This window comes from Ovis canadensis, chromosome 1 (genome assembly GCF_042477335.2).
Source record: "Ovis canadensis isolate MfBH-ARS-UI-01 breed Bighorn chromosome 1, ARS-UI_OviCan_v2, whole genome shotgun sequence".
Classification (NCBI taxonomy): domain Eukaryota; kingdom Metazoa; phylum Chordata; class Mammalia; order Artiodactyla; family Bovidae; genus Ovis; species Ovis canadensis.
In genome coordinates, this window is record NC_091245.1 from 147,307,187 (window position 1) to 147,334,986 (window position 27,800).

Consider the following 27,800-nt stretch of genomic DNA (forward strand, 5'->3'; position numbering starts at 1 on the left):
TCGCATCAGGTGGCCAAAATATTGGAGTTTCAGCTTCAGCATTAGTACTTTCAATGAATATTCAGGACTGATTTCCTTTAGGATTGACTGGTTTGATCTCTTTGCAGTCCAAGGGACTTTCAAGAGTCTACTCCAACACCTCAGTTCAAAAGCATCAATTCTTCTGTGCTCAGCTTTCTTTGCAGTCCAACTCTCACATCCATACATGACTACTGGAGAAACCATAGCCTTGACTAGACGGACCTTTGTCAGCAAAGTAATGTCTCTGCTTTTTATTATTTATTTATTTATTTATTTCCCCAGTGGTCTGTCTGTTTTATTGACAGCTGGATGCTCAAGCCTTAACAGCGTACTTCTGGAGTGGGTACAGCCGCTCCTTCCGCTGCTGCTTCTTGGTCTTCAGGTTCTCTTCATGCTTGTTGAGCCACCGGCACATGGCACCTGTTTTCTTGGACCGCAGATCCAGAGGCTTGTACTTCTTGCCCTGATAGAATTTCCTGAGGTTCTCTTTCTGAGTCTGGTTAATGACGGTCAGTACGCGGGCAATGGATTTACGAACCACTCGGATCTTGGAGAGTTTGGAAGCCGCGCCGCCTGTCACTTTAGCCACGCGCAGCTGGGACAGCTCCACCTTTAGGTCTTCCAGCTGTTTCAGCAGCTCCTTCTTGCCGCGAAGGTCTCGAGCCTTAATCTTGGCCTCTCGGGGCCTGGGCCTGAGGTTGGGAGAAAACTGAGGTGGCACTAGGCCACTTCACAACGCATCCCACGGGTCAGGCTGACAGATGGATTCTCAGGTCTCGCCACACGCCCTCCATCCCGGCCCCTGAGCCCTACAGCATGCAGATGGCGGCCTATTTTTCCACACTCCTCTACTTTTTAATATGGTGTCTAGGAATCATGAATTATTCCATGAGCTTCCCAAGGGGTGCCAGTGGTAAAGAATCCACCTGCCAATTCAAGAGACGCAGGAGATGCAGGTTCGATCCCTGGATCAAGATGATCCCCTGGAGCAGGAAATGGCAACCCACACCAGTATTGTTGCAGGGATAATCCCTTGGACAGAGAAGCCCGGTGGGCTACAGTCCACGGAGATGCAGAGTGGGACATGACTGAGTGACAAAGCAGGTGCACACATATGCAGTTTTCATCCTTCTGTGACTGACCTACTTCACTTAGCATAATATCCTTATTTCATCCAGGTTGTTGCAAATGGAAGAATTTTCTTTTCAAGGCTATAATATCTATATCTGTACCACATTTTATTTATCCACTCATATGTTGATGGATATAAGGGTTATTTCCAAATCTTGGCTATAAAACATGGTACCTGTAGTTAACAATATGGTGTTGTGCACTTTAAAATATATTAAGAAGCTAGATCTCATATTGTGTCCTTACCACAAGACCTAAACACACACACACACACCCAAAAACATAAGGACATTTTTGGAGATAATGGGTATGTTTAATAGCTTGATTGTAATGATATCACAGGTATATGGATGTGGAAAACATTTCATGGTGTAAACATTAAATGTGTGTGATGTTTTATCAGTTATACTTCAACAAAGTTTAAAAGAAAAGAAATAACATGTTTGTTAGAAAATGACACTTAAAGGAACCAAAACTCACTTCGTCTAACTTATTCACAAACAGAATGATGTCATCACTTTTGACATTCTCAAAAGGAGCTAGTTTAAATAATATTACTAATAAATATGCTGGCATCATATATAACAGATTTCATCTAGAAAGGAAATATAGGGTTAGCCCTTTTTATATTTTTGGCCCATATAAATAACTAGCTTCTCTTGTGCACAGAATTGGAGTTTAAAGTTCACCTTTCCTGCTCTCAGTTTAAAATTTTACTGTTCGGTTCTTTCTATAAACCTTAAGCAATCCTTAAATTCATAACATATAGTAAGTTACAAAATTGTCCATTTGGTTCTGTGGCTACTGCACTAAGCTAGTAATTTTGAAGTTTGAATCAGTGTCTGAAATGCTTAGTCTTTCAAAGCTCTATCTTGACTTACATACATTATATATGAAAGAATTATGATATTTAATACTAATGTGAATTCTGTTTGTAAAGTTTGCATATTGCTATGTCCAAAATCAGTATCAATTAACTGAAACTACTAGATTCATTGCAAAGAAGGTGTGAAGTGATACAAAATATATTTCCAAAGCAGTACTCAAGTTAAGCTTTGATTATAAAAGTTAGACAAATTTAAATCGAATAAGTTTTAAATAAAAATGCAGTACATAAAATGAAAGCTTAAACACAGCAATGGTTTTAATAAAGGCTCATTTAAAACTGTGATTCTTGGCAAGCATAACTATTACTACGTTAAACTATAAAATCTATATAATCACAGGGCAAACAGTATTCTCTTTGTTAAGCCAGAGAATTTAAAAAAAAAAAAAAAACTATTTCAAGCTACACTAATAAATTTTTAGTGAGTCCTTTCAAGTATCTTGCCAAAACATTAGATAGGTTTAGGGGGGTGCTTGGCTGAAAATTGATCCATAATAAATTGATTGATGTCATCACTTGACTATACGTCTTCTACGTTCTATGATTTAGGTTGTAGTACAGTTGGATATGTATTTGACCCATCAAGAATTTCTCCTGTGAATTGTTTAATTATAAAAAGTAAATGGAAAAAAAGTAAATGAGAAATATCCATTGTACCCAAGTTTTGCTATGTACAACTGCAAATATTCATAATGATAATTTTAAAAGCATTAAATACTTTTTATATTCCAAGAACTATTCTTGGCACTTAAGATACTTCAGTGAACAATAACAACTCAATCACAAGACTCTCATGTTGCTTCTGTGGTTCTGAAAGAAGCCAGAATCACATCTGACTTTCTGGAACTATAAGAGCTGCAATAATTATCCAAAGTTTGTGTCTTAAAATGTGTTGAGATGTTGACTATGTATACAGTAGAAGACTCATAAAATATCATGGTTTCCTACAAAGCAGAATACTTCCTACAAAGTCCAAAATACTTTTCTATGAATAGCTATGCTGCTAAGTCACTTCAGTCGTGTCCGACTCTGTGTAACTCCATAGACGGCAGCCCACCAGGCTCCCTTGTCCCTGGGATTCTCCAGGCAAGAATACTGAAGTGGGTTGCCATTTCCTTCTCCAGATATAAACACATGTAAAATGGAATCAGAAACAAAATTATTTACTACAAAAGTAAAATGTGCAAGGTACTGTGGTAGAAACTGGGAAGTATGAAGTAGAATAAGACATAGTCCTGCACTTAGTTCAAAATCCACTCTTCTGACTCAATGCTTTAAGAACACAGAGGAAATACTAATCATAGCTTTAGGCACCATCTGGGCAAAAGTAGTAAAGCTGAGACCCAGTCCAAAGCATTCAACAGAAAGAAACTCCCACCTTTGTTCTTGAAGCATGAGACGAGTGAGAAGGATGTACGATTTTATGAAAGGAATTGCCATATTTCAGGAAGGAAAATAGTGGGTCAGGAAGACCTCCCATCTCCTTTGCAATGAGAAGTGAAGACCTATTTTATCCACCCCCGCCTATTGGGAACAGGAGGTACCATTTGTCTCAACATCACACTGAGCTTGAGGGGCAGAAGCTTGGGTTCATTTCTCATTACTTTTTCCATGCCCCTCTTCTCAATGGACAGGCTTTCGAGCCAGGAGCCTTCCAGAGCCCCAAGACTCACTGTAAACGCCTCCCTGCTCTACACAGAGCATTTGTACAATGCTTGACATTGAGATACTACTGTTTCATTTAGTCACTGAGACTAGGCTTTCCAACTTTCCTGACAGAGTGCAAAAGCACCATGTTCTCAATCTTCTCATGACCAGGAATACATTTTTAAGCCCTATAAAGATAACTCAATAAAATAAAGCTTTGTTTACTGAAGAATGCAGCAACAGTGGAAATGTTTACATTTATTTCTTTTTCTGGCTGTTGCACACTTGCTTCTGGCAAGTAAAGGTCAGAGTATACAGGCTCCATTCTTACTGGTGCCCCCAGAATTTATATCTTCATCCAGGTATAAAAAGGCTTATATGATAGAAAAGACAAAGCTGAACTCCCTCAGAGCTAGCAAAAATATGAATAATTGCTGGAGGCCCAGAGGGAATGGCTCCTTGCCATTTAGCTTCTGAACACCATTATTGTCCTTTCTAAAAATAGATGATAATGTTCCTTCCTAATGATCTACTTTGGAAAGTCAATCTCTTTGTTTAAATTTTGCAATGGTTTGCTTTAGAAAGATATCAGTTCAGTTCAGTTCAGTGGCTCATTCATGTCCGATTCTTTGCAACCCCATGAATCACAGCACGCCAGGCCTCCCTGTCCATCACCAACACCCGGAGTTCACCCAAACTCACGTGCATCAAGTTGGTGATGCCATCCAGCCATCTCATCCTCTGTCGTCCCCTTCTCCTCCTGCCCCCAACCCCTCCCAGCATCAGGGTCTTTTCCAATGAGTCAACTCTCCGTATGAGGTGGCCAAAGTACTGGAGTTTCAGCCTCAGCATCAGTCCTTCCAATGAACACCCAGGACTGGTCTCCTTTAGGATGGTATACATGCATCTAAACAGACATATAGAATAACTAGAAATACAGTACACCCAAAATGACATATGAGTATAGTAGTGTGAATAATACATATATATATTATAAGTAATAATATATAGACCTTATTTCATCGAATTGGATCTGTCCAAACTCAGTTACCTGGAGGAAATGATTGTACTGAGAAGAGGTAAATGCTAATAGCTCTAGCCCCTTTTTGGCTTTCAGTCCAAGTTCTTATGGCTTATTTGCCCAGCTGACTGGCCAGGAATGAGTGAAAAGAGCAAGTAACTAGTGGAAATCTTGCTGTTCTGCAAAGTCTCATTGGTATATCTGAAAGATTAATTGCAGAAGCATTGTGTCCTGTCTACGACTGTGCCAACAGCTTGAGACTAAGCAGTTGTGCTTCTAAAACACACTGAAGGGACTTCTGGCAGCCTGACCCTTCCTCCTGTGCTTCTCCAAGTTCAAGTGTAAAAGATGAGAAAAGAAACACAACTACATGAAAAAAAACAAAACAACAAAAAGTGGACAGGAGTTTGTATGACCTTCTTAACACACTGTTCAGAAACCAAAAATGAAATAATTAGAATATTATGTCATGATTGTATTTGGCTTTGGAAAGCCATTTATTACTGTCACTTAGATTCCATCTTCTTTCTCTACATCTAATGGATAAAACATGTAAGAATGTGAACAAAGGTATGCAGACCTTCAAGTTATAATTTCACCTAAACAATATTTTATCATATAAACTACAATTGACATATCTATTTCTGTCCCTTAACATTCTATTATGTATTGTAGTTGTTTCAGTTCAGTTCAGTTGCTCAGGCATGTCTGACTCTTTGTTACCCCATGGACTGCAGTTTGCCAGCCTTCCCTGCCCATCATCAACTCCCAACGCTTGCTGAAACTCATGTCCATTGAGTCAGTGATGCCATCCAACTATCTCATCCTCTGTTGTACCCTTCCCCTCCCGCCTTCGATCTTTCCCAGCATCGTTCCCAGAGTCTTTTCCAATGAGTCAATTCTTCACATCAGGTGGCCAAAGTATTGGAGTTTGAGGTTGTATGTATTGTAGTTTTTTATGTACCTATATTTTCATTTTTGCAAACTAAAACTACCTAATACAGAATACACATGTAATTCATTTTAGTATTTTCTCAGAGCATATGGACCTACCTTTTGTACAAACTCAGTGAATCACTGAAGCATCACTGTACTTACATTCAAGGATTTTGGATTTAAAGTGCCATAAATGGAGATCCCAATTCAGCCACCTGACAGTTGTGTCTCCTATGATAGTCACTGTCATTTCTTCACCTGTAAAATGAATAACTCATTCATTTGTGTGTGCTCAGTTGTGTTCGACTCTTTGTTACCCCATAGTCTGTAGCTTGCCAAGCTCCTATGTCCTTGGAATTTTCCAGGCAAGAATACTGGAGAGGGTTGTCATTTCTTCATCCAAAGGGTCTCCCTGACCCAGGGATTGAACCCACATCTCCTGCATCTGATTCTTTAACACTGTACCATCTGGGAAGCCCGGGAATAAATCATACCTAGAAGCATTGGATGGCATCGTCTACTCAATGGACATGAGTTTGACAAACTCTGGGAGATAATGAAAGACGAGGAACCCTGGCATGCTGTAGTCCATGCGGTTGCAAAGAGTCAGACACGACTTAGTGACTGAACAAGAACATGAAGTATTAAATTAATGAAATGAGTTTATACATGTAAAATGCAAAATGTAGTGACTCACACTTTAAAAAAAAGTCTGGCTCACTTCTCCTCTTCCAAACTTCAGTAAACACTGGTGGATAAATATAAAAATGACTATGACGGCCTTACAGGTTCTGATTTGTCTGAGTTACTTTATATATATATATATATATATATATATATATATATATATATATATATATATGTATGTATGTATGTATGTATATATTTGCCTATAAAGAGCCTATCATGGATGTTGTAGCTTTGGACAGGATTTCTTCAAATTTTACATTTGAATTTGAGTAAAAATATAAATATTTATTAAATACAATCCTGCTAAAATATCAGAATATTAAATATCTTCAATATCAAGCATGCATGCTCAGTGACTCTGTCATGTCCAACTCTTTGCAATCCTATGGACTGTAGCCCACCAGGCTCCTCTGTCCATGGGATTCTCCAGGCAAGTATACTGGAGTGGGTTGCCATGCCCTCCTCCAGGGGATCTTCTCAACCCAAGGATCAAAAGCACCTCTCTTGTGGCCCCTGCACTGCAGGTGGATTTTTTTTTATCACTGAGCCACAAAGGGATACCCAAAAGTAACTATAATTCACTGAAAACAGTAGAATATGGTTTTCATATTCATAATACCCTCCTCGCATTCAGATGTGCTCTTAAGCCTATGATGCAGCAAAGGGAAGGCAGATTAACAAGGGATACTTGAGTGCCACATGAGCCAGAACAAGTCAAATCCTATGAAATAGAGTCACCTAGGAAAGATAACTAACTGAAATTTCAAAGTTCTCTTGACTGAAACATGTATCACCAGATTATAGTATGGATCTTCGTTGAGTTATGATGGAGTTTCATCTGGTAAACAACTTTTGTTGAAAATAACTTAAGTGGAAAATGGATTTAATACACCTAAACTACCAAGCAATGTATGTTAGTCTCAGTTCAGTTCAGTTCAGTCGCTCAGTTGTGTCCGACTCTTTGTGACCCATGAATCGTAGCATACTAGGCCTTCCTGTCCATCACCAACTCCTGGAGTTCACTCAGACTCACGTCCATTGAGTCAGTGATGCCATCCAGCCATCTCATCCTCTGTCGTCCCCTTCTCCTCCTGCCCCCAATCCCTCCCAGCATCAGAGTCTTTTCCAATGAGTCAACACTTCGCATGAGGTGGCCAAAGTCCTGGAGTTTCAGCTTTAGCATCATTCCTTCCAAAGAAATCTCAGGGGTATGTTAGTCTAGCCTACCTTAAATGTGCTCAGAATACTTACATTAAGCTAAGTTGAGCAAAACCATCTAACACAAAGTCTATACTTTAATAAAGTGTTTAATATCCCATGTAATTTATTGAATATCATACTGAAAGTGAAAAATAGAATGGCTCTATGGGTACAGAATGGCTTTAAGTGTGTGAACTGTTTAACCTGTTGATCAAGGGTAAACTGGTAATTGCACCTCCCTGTCACTGGCCTGCATCACAAGAAAGAATCGTTTCGCAAATCACCAGCCAAGGAAAAGACCAAAATTTAAAGTATAGTTTTTACTGTATGCATATTACTTTTGCACCATGGTAAAGTCAAAAAATTTTAAGTTAAGCCATCACATGTTGAGGACCATCTGTAAATTTGTTCATTTATTCAAAAAATATTGAATGAGTAACAACTATGTTTGGGCTTTCCTGGTGGCTCAGCAGTAAAGAATCCATCTGCAATGCAGGAGACCAGGGTTTGATCCCTGGGTCAGAAAGATCCCCTGGATAAGGAAACGGCAACTCACTGTAGTATTATTGATGGTCTCGGAAATCCCATGGACAGAGGAGCTTGGTGGGCTATAGTCCATGAGGTCGCAAAAGAATCAGAAACGAGCTAGCAACTAAACAACAACAACAACTATGTTCACTAGATTCATAGGGATAAAACAGATTACAGAAAGCCTATATTCCTCTGGATAAAGAAAAGATCAAACTTTCCTTCAGAGATGGGCCAGTGGAGGCCCCTAAGACAGACAGCAGCGTGTCTATCTTAAATGGTTGTGCACGCCTCCTTCTGTTGTGATTGTTATAAAAATAGCCATGCTACCAACTGGTTGTGGGACAGTATCTTTATTTCTATCCCAATTAAATCTGGTGACATTAATTTTAACTCATATCTGAGAATTTCATGCTTTTTCAATTTGATTCAAATTATTTTCCTCTTTCCAGAGTCCTAAAGTTGCTGTCTCACAGAAGTATGACTGTCTAAACTATATGAAGTTCATAGTCCAATTTGTCTCTATTTCTTGGACTCCTGTTTTGAATTTCCTCTAGTTACATTAAAATTTTAGTTTCTTGTTCAGCATGGAGATGCTTAAACAGAGACATTAGCATAAAAAGATAATAACATTTTGGCAGTGTATGAAGAATCAGAGAGAACCGATTCCAGAAGCTAATTATGGAAATGTCTTCTTAGAAACTTTCCACTGAAAACAAGGCACCCTAGTCATCTACACATCTCTCTGGGTCTTTTGGAGATTTATACATTTGCTCGATTTTCCTTCAGAAAAGTCATCAGGATAATGCATTTGAAGTATTTATGGAAGCATGCTGTCACTAATAGCTTCACTGTTTTGTTTTATAATTCACTTCACTGAAGTGGATGTGTACATCCTAGTCTTAATGATGGATTGTCAACACATGGTAGTAAGCAAAGAGAGAATCTGGTAGTTTCTTTAGACATAGGACTGAATTCAACAATTGATAATACAGCAAATTTGGTTAGTTTGAAATTATCAACAGTGTGAATTGAGCTAAAGATCCACAGAGGGCCAACTGAATGACTCATCAGGAGTAACTACCTCAAATAATCATTAAGGGCAACTCAACTCAAAGAAACACTCTTGTAATCTCTTCCCTAGCTCATTTCACTTAAAACCAAAGGAGATGAATCATTTTTCAAATATTTAAAGCCCAGCAGCATATAAAGGAAAAAGTAATTCTTTTTATACTAAAAAACCAAAATTATTCTAATAAAATTTATTGTTACCCAGCCTCCAATTAGATTAGACATTTGCTGAACTTAAGAAATTACTGAGAATGCAGTAGTATTGATGGGAGCATTTCTGGACTCTGGGTTGGTGTTTCTAATTTTTGAAGAATTTTTCTAACATCATGCAGAACAGCACTTAATAGATATGTCAAGTATTAGTCATTTCATTCAAGTGAATATGACTTTAATATATTCACAGGAATAGCAGTATCAAATACATCTCCGTAATGTTGATAGATTATCCCTGCTCCCTCAAAGAAAAAACCTTTAGCCCAAAAACTTTTCTGAATAAATTCATGTCCAACTGAGTAATTGGGAGCAGAGAAGTTTCCTTTAGACATTTGCTAAGAATTTTGGAAAGATTGTCTAATATGTCAAAATACTTTGGACAGGAATTGGAAGGATGTTATATATTAGTTTTTTATTGTGGCTATAAAAATTTATCATAAACCTAGTAACTTTAAAAACTCCACAAATTTTATATATTTTAGTTCTATTGGTCAGAAGTCTGACACAAGGTTCATGAGCTAAATTCAAGGTGTTAACAGGGCACCATTTCTTTTTAGAGGCTCCAGTGGAAGATGTGTTCTTGCCTTTTGTAGTTTTCAGAGGTCACGCACTTTCCTCGGCTTATGGTCCTCTTTGTCTTCAATGCAATTAGCGTTGCATCTCTCTGACCATTCTACCACTGTTAACATCTCCCACTCTCACTTCTGCTTTCCTTCCTCTTACAAATACCATTGAGATTGCATTGGGCCCACCTGGATTATCTAGGATAATCTTCCTATTGAAAAATCAGCTGACTGGCAACCTCAATTTCTTCGGCAACCTTAATTCTCCTTTGCCACGTGAACTAACACGTTCACAAGTTCTGGGGACTTGGGCATGGACATCTTCAGGGGGCAGTTATTCTGCCTATCACAGGGAAAATATGCCTTGCTATTGGAAGAAAAGTTATGACCAACCTAGATAGTATATTCAAAAGCAGAGACATTACTTTGCCAACTAAGGTCCGTCTAGTCAAGGCTATGGTTTTTCCTGTGGTCATGTATGGATGTGAGAATTGGACTGTGAAGAAGGCTGAGCGCCGAAGAACTGATGCTTTTGAACTGTGGTGTTGGAGAAGACTCTTGAGAGTCCCTTGGACTGCAAGGAGATCCAACCAGTCCATTCTGAAGGAGATCAGCCCTGGGATTTCCTTGGAAGGAATGATGCTTAAGCTGAAACTCCAGTACTTTGGCCACCTCATGTGAAGAGTTGACTCATTGGAAAAGACTTTGATGCTGGGAGGGATTGGGGGCAGGAGGAGAAGGGGACGACAGAGGATGAGATGGCTGGATGGCATCACAGACTCGATGAACGTGAGTCTGAGTGAACTCCAGGAGTTGGTGATGGACAGGGAGGCCTGGCGTGCTGCGATTCATGGGGTCGCAGAGAGTCGGACATGACTGAGCGACTGAACTGAACTGAACTGATTGGATAGGAAATTTTTTTTCTTATTATTAGTATCTGCACATTTACTTTTCCAGTAAGCCCAATATCTTCTGCTAAGTAAACAAACCAGCGCATTATATATAATTTTTTAAAAAACATACATAAACACATATTGCAACTTGATCAATTATGTTTACCTTCTTGAAATAGAAGAGTAAGGTACACACAACAAATGAAGTCTAACTTTCTGAAATTGACATGCGAAAAGAGATTGGGTTGTAAATAGGTAATGTATAAAAGTGTGACTTTAGAAATGTAAATGATGTGGAAATTTAGACATTTTATACAAATGCTCAGTTTGTGTTATGTGTTGAGAAAGTAAAGAAAAAGCCCAAAGACAGCAGATTGGCTTAAAGGAGGGGGAAGAACTAGAGGTATTGTTCGTAAAGTAGAAGCAAAGTAAAGAAATACGATTAGGAGCTGGTATTAAGAAAATCTTACAAAAGGTCAACAAAATTCAATGAGATAAATTTGAGAGACAAAATATCTATGTCAATCTGGGTCAAATTCAGTAAGAACTGATGCACAGAGGCAAAAATGTGGAACTTGACTTTTAGAGGTGGATTTTTGAAGTAGACAGATACCTTTGCATGACACTACAACTTTTCATGTTCTTAACAATTATCTTATACTTCCAGCTTCTGGAAATGTAACACAATAGAAAATCTCTTATAAAACTTCTCATCGCAAGAAAAAAAAGAAACTATATGAGGTGATTGTGTTAATTAAACTTATTATGGTAATCACTTCTTTATATATATGTATATGAAATATTGTATTGTGCACCTTGGACTAATGTTATATGTTAACTTTAATACAATAAAATGAAAAAAAACAATATTTTTAACTTCTGTAACAAAATTATCTGTCTTCAAATAAAATGATACTTTACTAAACTAATGATTATTTGCATTATGTTTATGGTAAAGACTTAGGTTCTATGAAAATATAAAAATGCTGCTTTTAGCATTTTATTTTATATGGGCAGATAGAGTATAAATATGAAAAAATCTTAAATAAATAGGCAAATATTTAATGGTAATACATTAATTACTGATTATGTGATTTCATAAGACCACAAATAGGCTTCTGTTAGGAAAAATAACTGCAAAAAAGCAAGTCTTGTTTTGCTTTGTTTTTTTGTCTGTCTAGGTAAAAAGCCAATTTAAGCCTGAGTGGGAATTCAGTAATAGTGACTTATTATGGGTTTTTAAGAGTTTTAATGAGGTGATCAAAGCATTGTTTGGGAAACTAGTCCAACATAGTAATAGATTATGCAAGAAAAAGATCAGTCATAAAGACTAGTTAAGATTTTATTTAATAGTCCAAAATTAAAATAAAGAGAATCACTGTGTTAGAAAGGGACTCAAGGCTTAGATGGGAGAGAATCTTTGAAAGGAAACCAGACAGTGTGAAGTGGAAAATAAGAGAATTTGATGATAATGGACATACAAATGATAAAAGACAAAATTCGATGATAAACAAACTACCTCAAGGTAGTAAGTGTATGGTCATTCAATAACATAAATAGCAAAATTAACTTGAAAAACCATACGGGGGTGGTGGTGGGAGACATGTAGTGGTTGTGTAGGGAGAGGTTGAAGTATATAATGAGTTTGTTTCCTCAGAAGATTCAAAAGCAAAAGGAAAATAAAAATTCATGCAATTTCTTAACCCAGAGAGAATTGCTGTAATTTTTAATAGATCTGTTTTCATATTTCTATATACTTTTGGAGAAATGTTTATTTTAAAAAATAAGCTGTACTCTTTGTTTATTGGCAAAGTTAAAAAGCCTTTGATGAATAAAAGCATTCTTAGGCACTGTTTATATAAAATGGTATTTCCCTCCCACACAGCAACTTGGCAATATGCAAAGAAACTTAAAAAAATATTTAAGACTTTGTTTATAACTCTAATTCTAGGAATTACTATTAGAAAATAATCAGAGATGTCAATGATTTATGTACAAATGTGTTCATTGAATGTTGTTAGGAAAATCAGAAGAAAACTAAGTATAATTTAGCATAATTTGTATTCTATAGGGATTATCTTAAAATGTTCTTAGAAATTTGGAAGAATTTATTTGGAAAATTTTGGGGGCTAAAGGTTGTTTCTTTGGGGGAGCAGGAATAATCTGTCAACATTATGGAGATGTATTTGATACTGCTATTCCTGTGACTATATTAAAGTCATATTCACTTGAATGAAATGACTAATACTTGACTTATCTATTAAGTGCTGTTCTGCATGATGTTAGAAAAATTCTTCAAAAATTAGAAACACCAACCCAGAGTCCAGAAATGCTCCCATCAATACTACTGCATTCTCAGTAATTTCTTAAGTTCAGCAAATGTCTAATCTAATTGGAGGCTGGGTAACAATAAATTTTATTAGAATAATTTTGGTTTTTTAGTATAAAAAGAATTACTTTTTCCTTTATATGCTGCTGGGCTTTAAATATTTGAAAAATGATTCATCTCCTTTGGTTTTAAGTGAAATGAGCTAGGGAAGAGATTACAAGAGTGTTTCTTTGAGTTGAGTTGCCCTTAATGATTATTTGAGGTAGTTACTCCTGATGAGTCATTCAATTGCCCCTCTGTGGATCTTTAGCAAACTCTGGGGAATAGTGGAGGACAGAGGAGCATGGCAAGCTACAGTCCCTGGAGTCGCAAAGAGTTGGACCTGACTTAGCGACTGAGCAGCAACCTGTTGTCTGAATTTATCCTTTTCATTTTCTCAGGGGTCTCAACAACCAAATCAGACTTTCTTCACTAGACTTCCCAGGCACCTCTTCTGGTTTTCTTCCTCTCGATCAGCCACTCTCTCTCAGTCTCTTTTGCTAGTCTCCCTTCCAACTTCTAATAGTGTCCCAGGGGAGTCCTTGGGCCTCCTATCTTTCAATCTCTCACCTCCTTAGGGAATTCATCTGGACTACTTGCCTTACATCCATTCAATATTCTGATGATTTATGCCTAAGAAGTCAGATTTCTTTCTCAGTTACACCTCTGAATTGTTAACAGTGGTTCAGTATCTGACATGGATGTCCCATGGTCATCTCAAACATAAAATATTCAAAACCGAGCTACTGATCTCTGCCTTGTCCCCATCTTAGTAAGGAGGAACTCCATTCTTCCAAGTTCTCAGGCCAGAAACCTTGGAGTCCTTCTCTGTTCCTCTTATGAACAATAACCTGTTCTGTCAGCAAATGCTTTTGACACTCTCTTCAGCATATATCCAGAATGCAATCGCTTCTCATAACATCCACCACTATTAATGTGGTCTAAGCCACAGTCATCTCTCTCCTCAGTCCTTACTGTAGCTTCCCAGTGATTTTCCACACTTCCACCATTGCCCCCAGGGTCCTTTAAAATAGATAACTCCAAAACACATAACTAAAGAGATGAGGCACTCTTCCAAACACTGCAGGGACTTCAGATTTCACTCAGAGTAAAAGCTGAAACCCTCAGTAAGTGTTGTCCTTCCATTCTCCTTGGCTTTCTGATATCATCTCTTATTCATCTTCCTCTCACTTTCTTTACCTCACCCCATTTGCTGTTCTTTAAACGTGTCAGACTTGCTCCCATCTCAGGGAGTATTCCTGCATGAAATACTTCTCCTTTTCTGTGTTTATGGCTCACCCCCTCTTCCCTCAAACCTTTCCTCAAATGGAGCTTTGAAGTCTTTAACTGACCGCCATTTGCAAAATCATCACCTTTGCTCTCAAAAATTTCCTATCTGCCTCACCTGTTTGCTTTTTTAAAATTACTAACATCTTATATTTTGCTTAATTATCAAGTTTATCGTCTCCCTACCACACACACACTAGAATGTAAGCTCTATGAGTTTGGGGACTTTAATCTTTTTCTCTGCTGTATTCACAGTACTGAGAATAGGACCTGGCAAAAAAAGGTAGGAGCTTCATGGGTGAATGAATAAAACCAAGGGCAAGGACTGTATAAATGAACTGAGAGGAGGAAACCTTCCTGTTACTGTCTAACAGAGCTCAGGGATTTCTAGTTTTCCTGCCACTTTATTTTTTAGGTAAAGTTTGAATGATATTTAAAATTAAATTTCACTGATCTATTCATAGTTCAAAGGTTTTTTTTTTTAAGAAAGAAACTTTAATTTTAAACCCATTAAAGGTGACATTTTAGAATACTGAAATGAACTAAAATCAGTTTGCATTTTTATATTTAAAAATCTGTGTCATGTTCTCAGTTTAATTTGTACTTTACTTAGAAAGTAAAATAATGAAAACTAAAAGTTTTCATTTGATTTCAGTTTAACACACATTTGCTGCAGGTCAAACATGTGCCTTTTTCCCACCCAAGAAAACACATAAATTTTTTAAAAATTATTTTATTAACTTACATAATTTAGTTAAATATTTGTATTACATTTAAAAATATTATACCACCATATATTTATATGCTTTATAAAGCACACATATGCACACACATGCACATATACTAGAACATTTAAACTGATTATTTTGTCAGTGTCATCAGCAATATTTTCCAAAATTTTATTAGCCTAATACTCTATTTACAAGGATGTTAAACACATATTTTAAGCTACATATAAATGCCAAGATCCCCACTGAGAATCATCATGCAAAATTTTTAAATGGTTTATAGGGTTGTAACGACTCTCAATACCAAATTGTTTTTTCAACTTTTTCTCAGGACTTCTAAACATGCAATACAAATAAAAAATGTAAAGCATGTAAAAAATATGAGGTATAGTAGTAGTCTTGCTTTGGAATCTGTATGCTGCCAGAAGACATAAAAAGGAATATAAAATTTTATCATAAGGAAAAAATAAAAACCTGAAAAATATTTTATACATTTAATATATCTAATAAATAGCTCATCATATTCATAATAATTTAAAATGAACATTAAGTTCTATACAATGAGAAATTGCCCAAGATGAAAAAATATTGTATTAGCACAAAAGGAAAAGATCCTATCTCCTATATTTCTACACATATATTTAAGACACCCACACATCCCTGAAAGCATAAAGTCTATGTTGCAACTGTAATCCCTGGTGTATTATGTAATGCCTCCAATCGTCCCATGCTTTTGCTATATTTTTTTTCCTCTTCACTTGAACTACAAAGAATCTTCTGGCCAAAAAAAAAGCAACTTATTTTTGATTATTGCACAAAAGTATACACACAAAAGATGTCGATTCAAAATAAAACTTTCACATTAAGATTTCTTATTTAAGAGAACTACCTAAACAAAACTTGCCAAACTTTCAATTAAGTCAGTACTTAGATGTCATACTTTGAAGAAGACATGGAAAGATTAACATTTCATTTTCATCATAAAATGAAACTCAGGCATATTCCTAAAACAATCTTCTAAGTTCCTCAAATACTGAATTCCATCTACTCTCAGATGTTCACAGAAAGGATACTTAGATAAAGATGAACTCACCTCTCTGAAAAATCTGTTTTCCTTTCTATTTTAAGCTACATCAAGAGTGATCCTGAACAAATATATTTTTTAAGTGTTTCAGGATATAAATATTGTGTTAGAATAAGGATACTCTTTTTAAGCCTATACACTGAACTGTTTGAGAAAGTGAATGGGAAGTGAAATGTAAAATGATAGTTATTAATATAGAAAATGTTCAGTAGTCAAGAATGTCATAGTATTAACCTAACCATGAAGTATAATTCTTTCTCAATTCTCACTGATTTCTTCATATTCCATATATATTATAACCCCCCAAAATAATAATTTAAAATAGGAAATTGTTCCACTTATTGTTTATGACTTTCTATCACAGCAAATTTGTTACTCATCTTGTCATCTTAGATACTGAGTTGTTTTCCGTAAATAAACTAGATCCAATAACTTCAGCACTTTTTAGAGTTTGATTGTTTGTCTTTAGGAAAAGCAATATCCTACAGAAAGCTTCATAGTGTTATGTATATAATTTGCTGATGTCAGTTGTTTTAATGATGAGCACTAGAGTCAAAACTGTGAATGAAATACCTTTGGTCAAAACAAAATATATGAATAACACTGCAATTGACTGATTGTCATTGTGATCATGCTTTGACTTTGATTAAATTTCAGAAGTCAGCTTTGTAGCAATGATTTAAAACTTGGCTAAAAAGCTTTTCTCCCCTCTAAGTTTGGATTGTTGAACTCATACATTATGTATTTGCTTTAATGAGCCACGTAGCCAAGAAATGGCACTTTCAATTGAGGAGGGTTATATATTCATATGTAGAACAAATTAGTTTAGGGACAAATGAAGAATAGTTGTGCAGTTGAGCTACCATGAACTGTTACAATTATAGTGATTATAAGAACCACAATCTAATGCCTTCCAGACATCAGCTATCATTACAAATGTCTCTATCATAAAAACCCAATCTCATCTCTCCTAAAAATATTTTATTACAGAACTATTGTCTATATAAAAATATATCAAATGTTGCCAATATTTCCATGTCAATTTCTATTTTCAGGAGTTTAATATTCAGTAGCGTAAAACTTTTCTCTAACACATATCTGGGATTACAATCCAGCCATTGAAAAATTTTTGTGTCCTAGGAACTTTGCTTTGAGAAAGCTTATTGAGTACAATGACAATTTCATTCACAGCCAACATAAATTGCTGCTCAGTTGCCATATTTGTCATACTCCTAGAAACTGACCTGTGTATGGCATGAGATAAAAGGAAGTAAAAAAAAAACCTCACACATTAAACCATCTTTAAAACAAGTATGGAATAACAATTTTATAGATTTTAAGGTCCCAAATCAGAAAATGTTTGTTTTAAAACGTGATGATTATATTTTGCTGTTTATAAATTTTAGAATATCAGATTTTTCTGATATTTATGATTTGTTTGATTTAAAAAATAAAGGCATTAATAAAATGTTAAATAGTGTCCTAATGACATGGAGAAAATATTTTAACTTCAGTTTGGAAGTTACAGAAAGATTACAAAGTATTGTTTCACTAGTGAAATGTTCTGCAACGCCAAGATTGTAGGAATTATCAGCATAGTTTTATTTTTCACAAACATAAAATGAAGATCTGGATCCTTTGGATTCAGAACCTGTAATTTTTTAAATCTTTTTAAAAAATAATTTTATACTTACAAAAATTTGGCACACTATAGTACTCACTGTTCTTTTACTCCCCCTATCTACTTTTGTCTATTTGCTCTAATTACCTACAATTAACAACAATGCAATACTATTAGCAAACCTAGGGATCTAATTTAAATCCTGCCAATTCTCCTGCTAATGTTCGTTTTCTGACCCAGGATCCAATCTAGGACGTCACATTGCAGTTAGGCCTCATGTCTCGTGTGTGTCCATGCTCAGTCACTCAGTCATGTCCGACCCTCTGTGGCCCTATGAACGGTAGCCTGCCAGGCTCCTCTGTCCATGGAATTTTCCGGGCAAGAATACTGGAGTGGGTTGCCATTTCCTACTCCAGGAGATCTTCCTGATCCAGGATTCAAACCCATGTCTCTTGCATCTCCTGCATTGGCAGGAAGGTTCTTTACCACTAGTGGAACTTAAGAAGCCCTCATGTCTTCTTAGTCTCCAATAGTTGCACAAACTTTCTCTTTGATTTTTTTTCAGTATTTATCTTTTATAACCTTGTCATTTTTGAGAGTACTGGCCAATTTTTTTTTTTTCAATATTCTTCACTTATCCAAGTCTGGGCTCCTCTGAAATTTCCTCATGATTGAACTGAGGTACTGCATTTAGCAAGAATATCACAAAAGTGATTTTGTGTCCCTCTCATCACGTGATATTGCAAGGCATATGATATCCATCTGGAAAAAGAAGGAAGGTAGAGGTAGAAATTCTAGATACAAAAGACACAGATGACTTTATACTCTCATTTTAAAAGTAGATATATTTTTCAGAACAAAAATCTAAGTTCACTAAGTCATGGATGTGTCACAACTTTCCAGTTTAATGTGAACATCTATATCAGAGAAGGGTCATTTTTTATATGACCTCCTCTGACCTTGGTTTGTATATTTATTATTATATCTAAAATATCCATGTAGCCTCTAATTGCATGTAACTCTTGAAGCTGCAGGGTTAAATATAAATTATATTTTAAATTGAAAATCATTTAAAATGTCTAAGGATTTCATGTGTCTCAACTTTAAGGCAGAAAATTAAAGTAGTACTGGGTTGCTGTTGTTCCTCCAAGTCAGAGAAGGTGTGACCTGAAGAATTTAAGAGGTATTGAAAGTAAGGACAGTTAAACTAACATTTTGCTGGAGCCAACACATGACAATTAACTCCATCATACTGACCTTTTATTTATAAATGCACATGTCTGTTAAACATAAATGATACCAATTATGAAGTTGGGATTATTCTTACAATACTGGTTGACAAAATAGTTTTAAAGAATTCATTGCAATCACAACAGCTGTGTTCTGTTTATGCTATATAGCAATGACATTTTGGTATTTAACTCAATTTTACAATTTCTTTAAACTTAGTCCTTTTTCTCTTAATGTAGCATCTTGTTTATATATATATATCCCTCACTTCATAAGAGTGTATTTGATCCTGAGCTGGTTGTCTGAAACATCTATTCCACGACAATCACTGAGGTGGCTAGGAGTTTGCTAAAGAGTATTAAAACCATGATTAGCATCTAGACTGACTAGACAGCCCTGTGTAGTGTTCACTGACACCATAATCTGGTATTTGTGTTGATTTATCCCTCCTTATGGCCTTCCCCGGTGGCTCAGTGGTAAAGAATCCACGTCCCAGTGCAAGAGATGCAAGTTCAACCTCTGGATTGGGAAGATTCCCTTGGAGAAGAAAATGGCAACCCACTCCAGTATTCTTGCCTGTAAAATCCCATGGCAGAGGAGCCTGGTGGCTCCGTGGTGTCTGTACTCCTGTACAGTCCACGTGGTTACAAAAGAGTTGGACACAACTTAGCAACTACACATCAATAATCCCCCCTTATCCTCAACCCACCCACACTGATGGATCTTCAAAAGTATAGGTGAGGAACTCCTTTTTTACCTCACCAGCTAATCTTTATAATACAAGTTAGTGGCAGTTAAAACATACAGCAGTCCATGTAAGAACTAGATAATTTTTCCACTACATACTCATATCTACCTGATTCAAATGTCTACCATACCCATGCCAAATCTGTGGTAGATAATACTACCTGTTAATTTGAATGTTATGAGAAAAACTATATGGAACAGTGAAAAGACCAAAACATAAATAAAACATATTCCCTAACCTGCCATCATAAAAATTTACTTGAGTCATATCAAATATATCCTTGTAGTTGTTTACCCATGAGTTTTTAAATCATAGGTACAGTCATAGTCTATCATAATCTTGTATTCTGTTCTTTGATTTATTATATTTTCTGTTTAAAAAAAAAACAAACTCAAATTACCTCAAGTAAAATGTTAGGGTGGTACTGTGCGCTATTGTCAGCATGGAAATACAGAACCCTCAGGTGGAAAGCACTGACAGACCTCATAAAACTGGCGCCTGGAAGTTAGTCAAGGAAGGCATCTAGGCGACTTCTCTTTTCTTGAGGCCACATATTCTTTCTTATCCAGCCTCTCTCGATTTACTCTGCTTGATCTCTTAAAGATAGAGCCCTACAAGGACCACCAATCTACACTTTGCTCTTCTTAGCTGATCTTCTCTTATGAATTTTCACAGTTCTAGAAATTGGTAGATGGTCAGTTCATAAAAGTGATACCATATATGCCACAGGTGGCTGGCCAACTAATCCTCCAGTTCTTTCTCTAGCAAATGTTGGCCACATGTAGCTCAATCAACAGTCACCTCTCTGCACAAAACAAGCAAACAAAAAGTCCAGTGTTTTACTCTTTCTCTGAATAGAAGGCAATGTACAGAATAGTTTAAGCCAGAAAGGGAGGAGGGTAAGGCAGAAAACTGAAAGATGATATGTTATTGATTTAGTATAGTGAGTTAACTGTGCATGGTTTTGTTTTAGATATTTTATGATAATAAAAATGAAGGAAAAGAAATGCCCTTAGTGTACTAATTAGGTTTTCAAAATATGTTTATTTTTCCACTAACTTTTCTTGAGGTTATTTAGATATTTCTTGATAAATCTTCATAGTAACATATGTGAAAGCAAACTTTTTTCCTGTGATTTGCTGCAATGAATTGTCAAAATCTTAGTTTTTAACATTGGTAAAACTTGTAATGGGTAAAAAATTCTAATAAGATAATGAATACCAGTGATGTGCCATATGATTCATTTCTTATGAAATTATCTTTTTATCCTCCAAAAATCTAAAGACTCATGAACACAGAAGAGAGTGCTCAATATCCCCACTTTCTAACCTTTATACAGAACAAGTTGCACCCAAACCAGTTCTGCAGTTGACTGAATCTGTTACTGGGACTAATTTGAACACTGTATAAGTTTCTAGACTGGTTTGTATATCAGCATTTAAATTGATCAGGGGGCTGGCATGAGGGATAGAGCAATAAGAAATTATGAAACTGCCAAACACCAGAACTGTAGACTTTAAAAGGCTTTCTATTTAGCAAAATGGAGAATTAAATGGATTTTAATGTAATTGTTATTCTCAAACATTTTCTCAGTACAGGGCTGACAACGATTTGGTCAAGTCAGGGCACTATTATAGTTCTCAATGAAACAAAAGCACTGAAATTACTGGATGTATTTTACCAAAAGATTTTTTTCTTTCATTGTATGCAATTTATTTGGATAAACCTTTATTTGTTATTCAAAGAAAGAATTCCACTTGTCCCAAGATTACTACAATGCCCATCAATCTGCAGAGTTCTACTCAGATTTGAAAGGGGCTTGAACACCTTCAATAACATTCACACAAAATAGGAATATGTTTATATTCAGCTGATCTCACTAGGGTCTTATTTCCTTTTTCACTCTTCACCCAAATGACCCCCATCATTCCAAAGGCTTTAAATCCATCTGTAGGCTGATGATGCCCAAATGTTCAATTTTCACCCAAACTACTTTTCTGAGTTTCCAATTCATATAAACAACTCCCTGCTTGACTTTTGTACTTGAATTTTTCAAAGAGACATTCAATGTAACATATTCATCTGATTTTTCTTCAAAATATTTTCATCCTTAACTCTTTTATTTCTAAGCAAATGATACTTGTCAACAAAAATTCCATTAATGATCACATTCCCCAGGGGCTCAGCGGTAAATAATCCGCCTGCAATGCAGGAGATACAGGCAGGATATGTGAGTTCAATGCCTCAGTTGGGAAAATCACCTGGAGAAAGGAAATGGCAAACCCACTCCAGTATTCTTGCCTGGATATTCCCAATCCATGGGGTCACAAAAGAGTTGGATGTGACTGGGCAACTAAACAACAACAAAGAACAAATAAAAGTGAATTTTATTTGAGCCAAACTGAGGATTATAACCCCAGAGGTAGATTCTCAGAAAGCTCTGAGAACTGCTCCACCTGTTAAGATTTGAAAGTACAGCCATACACATTTTTTTTTTTGAAACAAAAGCTCACATACAATGACATACTGATATTTTGCATAAAGTTCACCTAGAATACATAGTAAGCACATCCAAAGCCATCAGCAAGTCACCATGACCATTCTTTTAAGAAGGCACATTGCTAGCATTAGAAGAAAGAGAAATTGACCTTTACGGTCGAGCCAGCACTCCCATCTTTGAGGAGCTCTGGTTACTGTGTAATGCAAAAGCACACTGTATATTTCAGATGGAGGAGGCCCAAACACACACACACACAGAATTTTATGTTTAACTTTTTTCTTGTCCTGCCTTAAATATAGATCCGATTTCATCTTATCTTCAACCATGCTTTCTCCAAAGTCTAAAGCTTAGGAGTCATCTTCAAAATGTCTCTTACTCCAGTCAGTAAATGCTGTCGATTCGTCCTCCAAACTATGTTTCAACTGAACATATTTTTTTTTAATATATTTTACCACCACCCTTCGTCAAGTCACGGCTCTCCTGGTGGCTCAGATGGTAAAGAATTTGCCTGCAGATTTGATCCTAAGGTTGGGAAGATCCCCTGGAGAAAGGAACAACTACCCATTCCAGTATTCTTGCCTCAAGAATTCCATGGATAGAGGAGCTAGGCAGGCCCTACCCCATAAGATCACAGAGAGTCAGACATGACTGAGTGAATAACACTTTCTTCAAGTCAGTATCACATCGCAGTCTATTTGGCCTCTTTTCTTCCATTCTTATCCCCTTTTCACTACTTTCTCTTCCAAACAAAAAAAAAAAAAAATAATGAAAATTTTTCAAATAACTTATTAGGTTAGTCCAACATGTTAAGTAATTTTAAATGTTTTATGTTACTAATTTATATCAAATATTTAGAATGTACACGGCCATAATATACATTCTTCAGCCAGACTCACAGGATCTGTCATGATCTAACTTCTTCCTTTCTCTCCAGGACAATAGTATGCCCCTTTCTCCCAATCTCTAAAGGTTTCAGCTCCACTGGCCACCTTTTAAAACCTTAATTAAGCCAAGTTCTTTTAAAGCTAAGTTGTCACACACGATGTTCCTACCATTTGAATGGCTCCTTCTCTACCTAGGTAAGTCTCAAAGTGTCTCTGCAGTGACAGAAATAATAATCTCTTAAACTAGTAATCTTCTGTAACTGAGTTGGTCTCCTGAACCGTTGCCAGGGTCTTAGCCCAGGCGTAGGGTCCTTATCTTGCCAGGGGAAGTTATTTTTCTACTTAGATTGGCACCTCATGCTCATTCTAATTAGTGTCCGATTCTGCGACCCCATGGACTGTAGCCCACCAGGTCCCTCTGTCCAAGGGACTTTTCAGGCAAGAATACTGGAGTAAGTTGCCATTTTGTCCTCCAGGGGATCTTCCCAACACAGGGATCAAACCCATATCTCCTGTGTCTACTGCAGTGGCAGGCAGATTCTTTACCCCTAGCACCACCTGGGATAATTCAGATATAATCTATAGGTAATTAGTAAAAATGTATTAAGTGAATGATGCTATTATTATAAATTATCTAAAAGAAAACATGTTTACTTGACTTATTTATAATAAAACTATAGTTCAATTATCTAGAAAGATCCTGGTACCTATTTTATTTCTGAAAATTGTACCATCGTTGTAATATGAAAGAAATTCATGCACATGCAAGTCACTCAGATAATTATGTAGAAAATTATAATTATTTAGAAATTGGAAATTTAAGCTTTTTAGAGGTTTTTACTTTAAACATTTCCTTGTTGAGACTCATTGATTTGTTTTTCTTTTCATCTTTCACCCTAGCAGGTCTAAGCTTGACATTTTTATCACCCCAGTGGAATGCCTGGTTTTCATTTGCAAAACACACCTCACTTTTACAAGTAAAACCCCATTTCACTTTTACAAGTGAAACATCATGGGCTGAGCAGCATATACAAACCTAATGACCAGCTTGGCTTTATTATTCTGACTCCCCTTTCCCAGAGACTGGGAATTCTCATAAGATGAAAGTATTACATAAATGGAATTTGTTTCAGTTTAGAGGCAGAAGGCTTTCCACTGAATTAGCTTCTGTTTCTTTGCGTGGGAAGCACCACTGATGTTTAAACAATTTTGGCCTCAGTTATCAATATGTTCCTGACCGCTGTTTGTGGAAGTGCAGAGGCTCATGGGTATCTCTACATGCAATCCCATGGGCTACATACACCCATCTTCTCAACTCCAGTAGATGTACAAAATAGAAATATATCAGTGTAGCTCAGAGTAAACACTGGTCTCTGGGAGTCCAGAAATCCAGATTCAGTGCTGGATCCAGCTCCAGTTCCCTCTTTGACATTGAACAGTTCTCTTAATTCTCCATTTCAACCCTCTCATCTATACAATATGAAGTTGACTGGATAACTCTTTCAACTCTCTGTTACTCTAGTTTTCCATATTCTAACTGAAAAAAACAATTACAATATTGAAATATATTTATATATATAAATATATATATATACATACAACTTGGGAATCATACATATTTTTGTGACTTTATTTTATTCTTATTAATCAAAGCTATTTTGTAGGCACATAGACTTTAAAGCAATGCTCCCCTTCAATGTATGCCTAACTTCATGTGGGTTCTTCAAGCTGTGTGTAGAAAGGTGTGTGTGTGTGTGTGTGTGTGTGTGTGTGTGTGTGTCCAGGCACTCAGTTGTGTCTGACTCTTTGCGACCCTATGGACTACAGCCCACCAGCCTCCTCTGTCCATGGAATTCTCCAGGCAAGAATACTAGAGTGGGTTGCTATTTCCTACTCGAAGGGAATCTTCCTGACCCAAGAATAGAACCCACGTCTCTTGAGGGGATGGATTTTATCATGTTGGCAATAAACTGTGCTTTCAAATTTATTTTGGCATTTTTTCAGTAGATTGACTATGAGTTGGTCCTTTCTAGGAAATCTGTATCATGGCCTATTGAGAGAGCTACCTCAGAGGACTGGTATTTGTGTTTGGGAAATTCCCTTCCATGGTCCTCTGACCTACTTTATCTTGAGGTTGCATACCACTCATTGCTATCTATGTTAGTAGCTGTGTCTGCAGACCTGACAAGAACATTTATAAACCTTTCTTGTTTATTAAGGTTGTCATTCGACTATAACTGTTCTTGAATTTCCAACCTGCTCTTTGAGATCCCAAACATCCCAGAGTTTGCAATGTTAAAAAGATCTTTAAGGAAATAAAAAAAATGCATGCTAAGTCTGTAAAACTTATGAGAAAGTAGCACTTAAAACTACTGCCTCTTTATAGCTGAATCAATTACCAAACTAGAATATCAGGACCATGTTTTATAATCAGGTTTTGCACAATACATTTTGATCACTAAAACACACACTCACATTTAAATGATAGTTACTCTAAGAAGCAAAAAGAGAGAAATTAACCTTTTATATCAATACTTGTTTTTAGCTGGTTCCTTAAGAAGTTAGAATTTTTTACTAAGATTTAGTTTAGCTTTTTTGTTTGTTTTCTTGCATCCTTAACAATATGCATTGTGCTATAGTGTGTTGAATGCTGTTGATATTATGCTATGGTATTATTTCCTTAAAAGCACACACAGGACAGTATAGTTCCTACTTTACAAATGAGGAGTAAACTGAAGCTATGGTAACACATCTCATAAATTGAGAGACAATAATTCAAGCTGCACTTAGTCATCCATTCAAAGATTTTTATTTTTTGTTTAAACAATAACATAGACTAAATGCAGAAGCACTTTGGTAAATTTATAGAAAGATACAATGATAATTTTTAAATGCATAGTTTTAAATTTTATAATGCATGTAACTGGAGTTAACCTAGAAATTAAAGACGTTTTTCAATAAAAAGTATGTTTATGTTAAACTCCCACTAGTCTTACTATAAATATTTTTACAGTCAGTGAGTCGTTTAAAAAATGTTTTTTCTAAGTACCTTGTATACACATTATAGAGTCCTATTTTACTTTAATTAGCAAGTATATTTTTATAGATAGTGGAAAGACAAATTCAGTCCTGCCCTGAGTGAATTATCACAAATTTTAAAAGTACAAATGAGCAAGGTTAATTACACTAGAAACAAATAAAATAAATTGCATTTGTTTAATTAACAAAGGGAAATCCTTGGTATTGTTAAATAAAAAGTTCTCTTAAACAACACTGATCTCACTCTCACAGAACAAATGACATACAATTTTTATGGTTATGCAAAAATAACCAAGTGATATTTTTATAAATTTGTAGATATTGTAGTACTAAATTAAATCTTGAAAGATTTTAGCCATTAATTTTTAAAGCATGTTGGGTTTTAGGAAGCTGAAAAGGAAACAATTTCATGTTGTGTTGGTTTTGTTGACCCCTTTCTTACATTGTTCCCAAAATCCAGTGCATAGGGTATTCTCATGACAGCAAAAAATCAGAGATATGATGCAAATGTTTTTAATGAATGGATAAAGTTTACACATTTCTATAATAGAAATTATTTTCTGAGGGTTGACTACATCTAACAAATTCCTGAACTTAAAATTATCCAATCATAAAAGCTGATATGAATATTGCAATGCAATGTGAACTTATGGACAGATTAAATATGGCTACATATTCTTTAACACTTTTTGCATCAGGAGATGAAGGTTAATGTCTCCTCTTAAACCTGTGTAGATGCTGTGATGATTTTTGATAATAGAATATGGTGGCAGTGCTGATGTGCTAGTTTAGGGGCCCAGGTCTAAAGAAATCAGAACTATTTTACATATAATAAGCATTCAGTAAATATTAATTATTAATTTTATTATTGAATTTGTTATCATTATGAGTGAGTGAGTGTTAGTCACTCAGTTGTGTCTGATTCTTTGCATCCCCATGGAATGGAGCCCACCAGGATACTCTGTCCATGGGGATTCTTCAGACAAAAATACAGGAGTGGGTTGCCATTCCCGTCTCCAAGGGATCTTCCTGACTCAGGGATCCAACGCCAGTCTCGTGCATTACAGACATATTATTTACCTTACTGAGACACCAGAGAAGCACTACGCATAAGAAAAAAAAAATTTTTTTAACTGAAGAATGAGCTTATTATCTTTTTAATGCTTCAGTCCAGTTCAGTTCAGTTCATTTCAGTTGCTCAGTCATGTCTAACTCTTTGCGACCCCATGGACTGCAGCATGCCAGGCTTCCCTGTCCATTATCAACTCCTGGAGTTTACTCAAACTCATGTCCATTGAGTCAGAGATACCATCCAACCATCTCATCCCCTCTCTTCCCCTTCTTCTGCTTTCAATCTTTCCCAGCATCAGGGTCTTTTCAAATGAGTCAGTTCTTCACATCAGGTGGCCAAAGTGTTGGAGTTTCAGCTTCAGCATCAGTCCTTCCAATGAATATACAGGACTGATTTCCTTTAGGATGGACTGGTTGGATCTCCTTGCAGTCCAAGGGAC

The 27,800-nt window shown here is 36.1% G+C and overlaps 1 pseudogene; it reads right to left on the minus strand.

Moving 5' to 3' along the window:
- Nucleotides 1-315: 315 nt before the first annotated feature.
- The window catches only part of LOC138440511 (large ribosomal subunit protein uL29 pseudogene), a 137,762-nt pseudogene continuing 110,277 nt past the window's right edge, over nucleotides 316-27,800 (minus strand).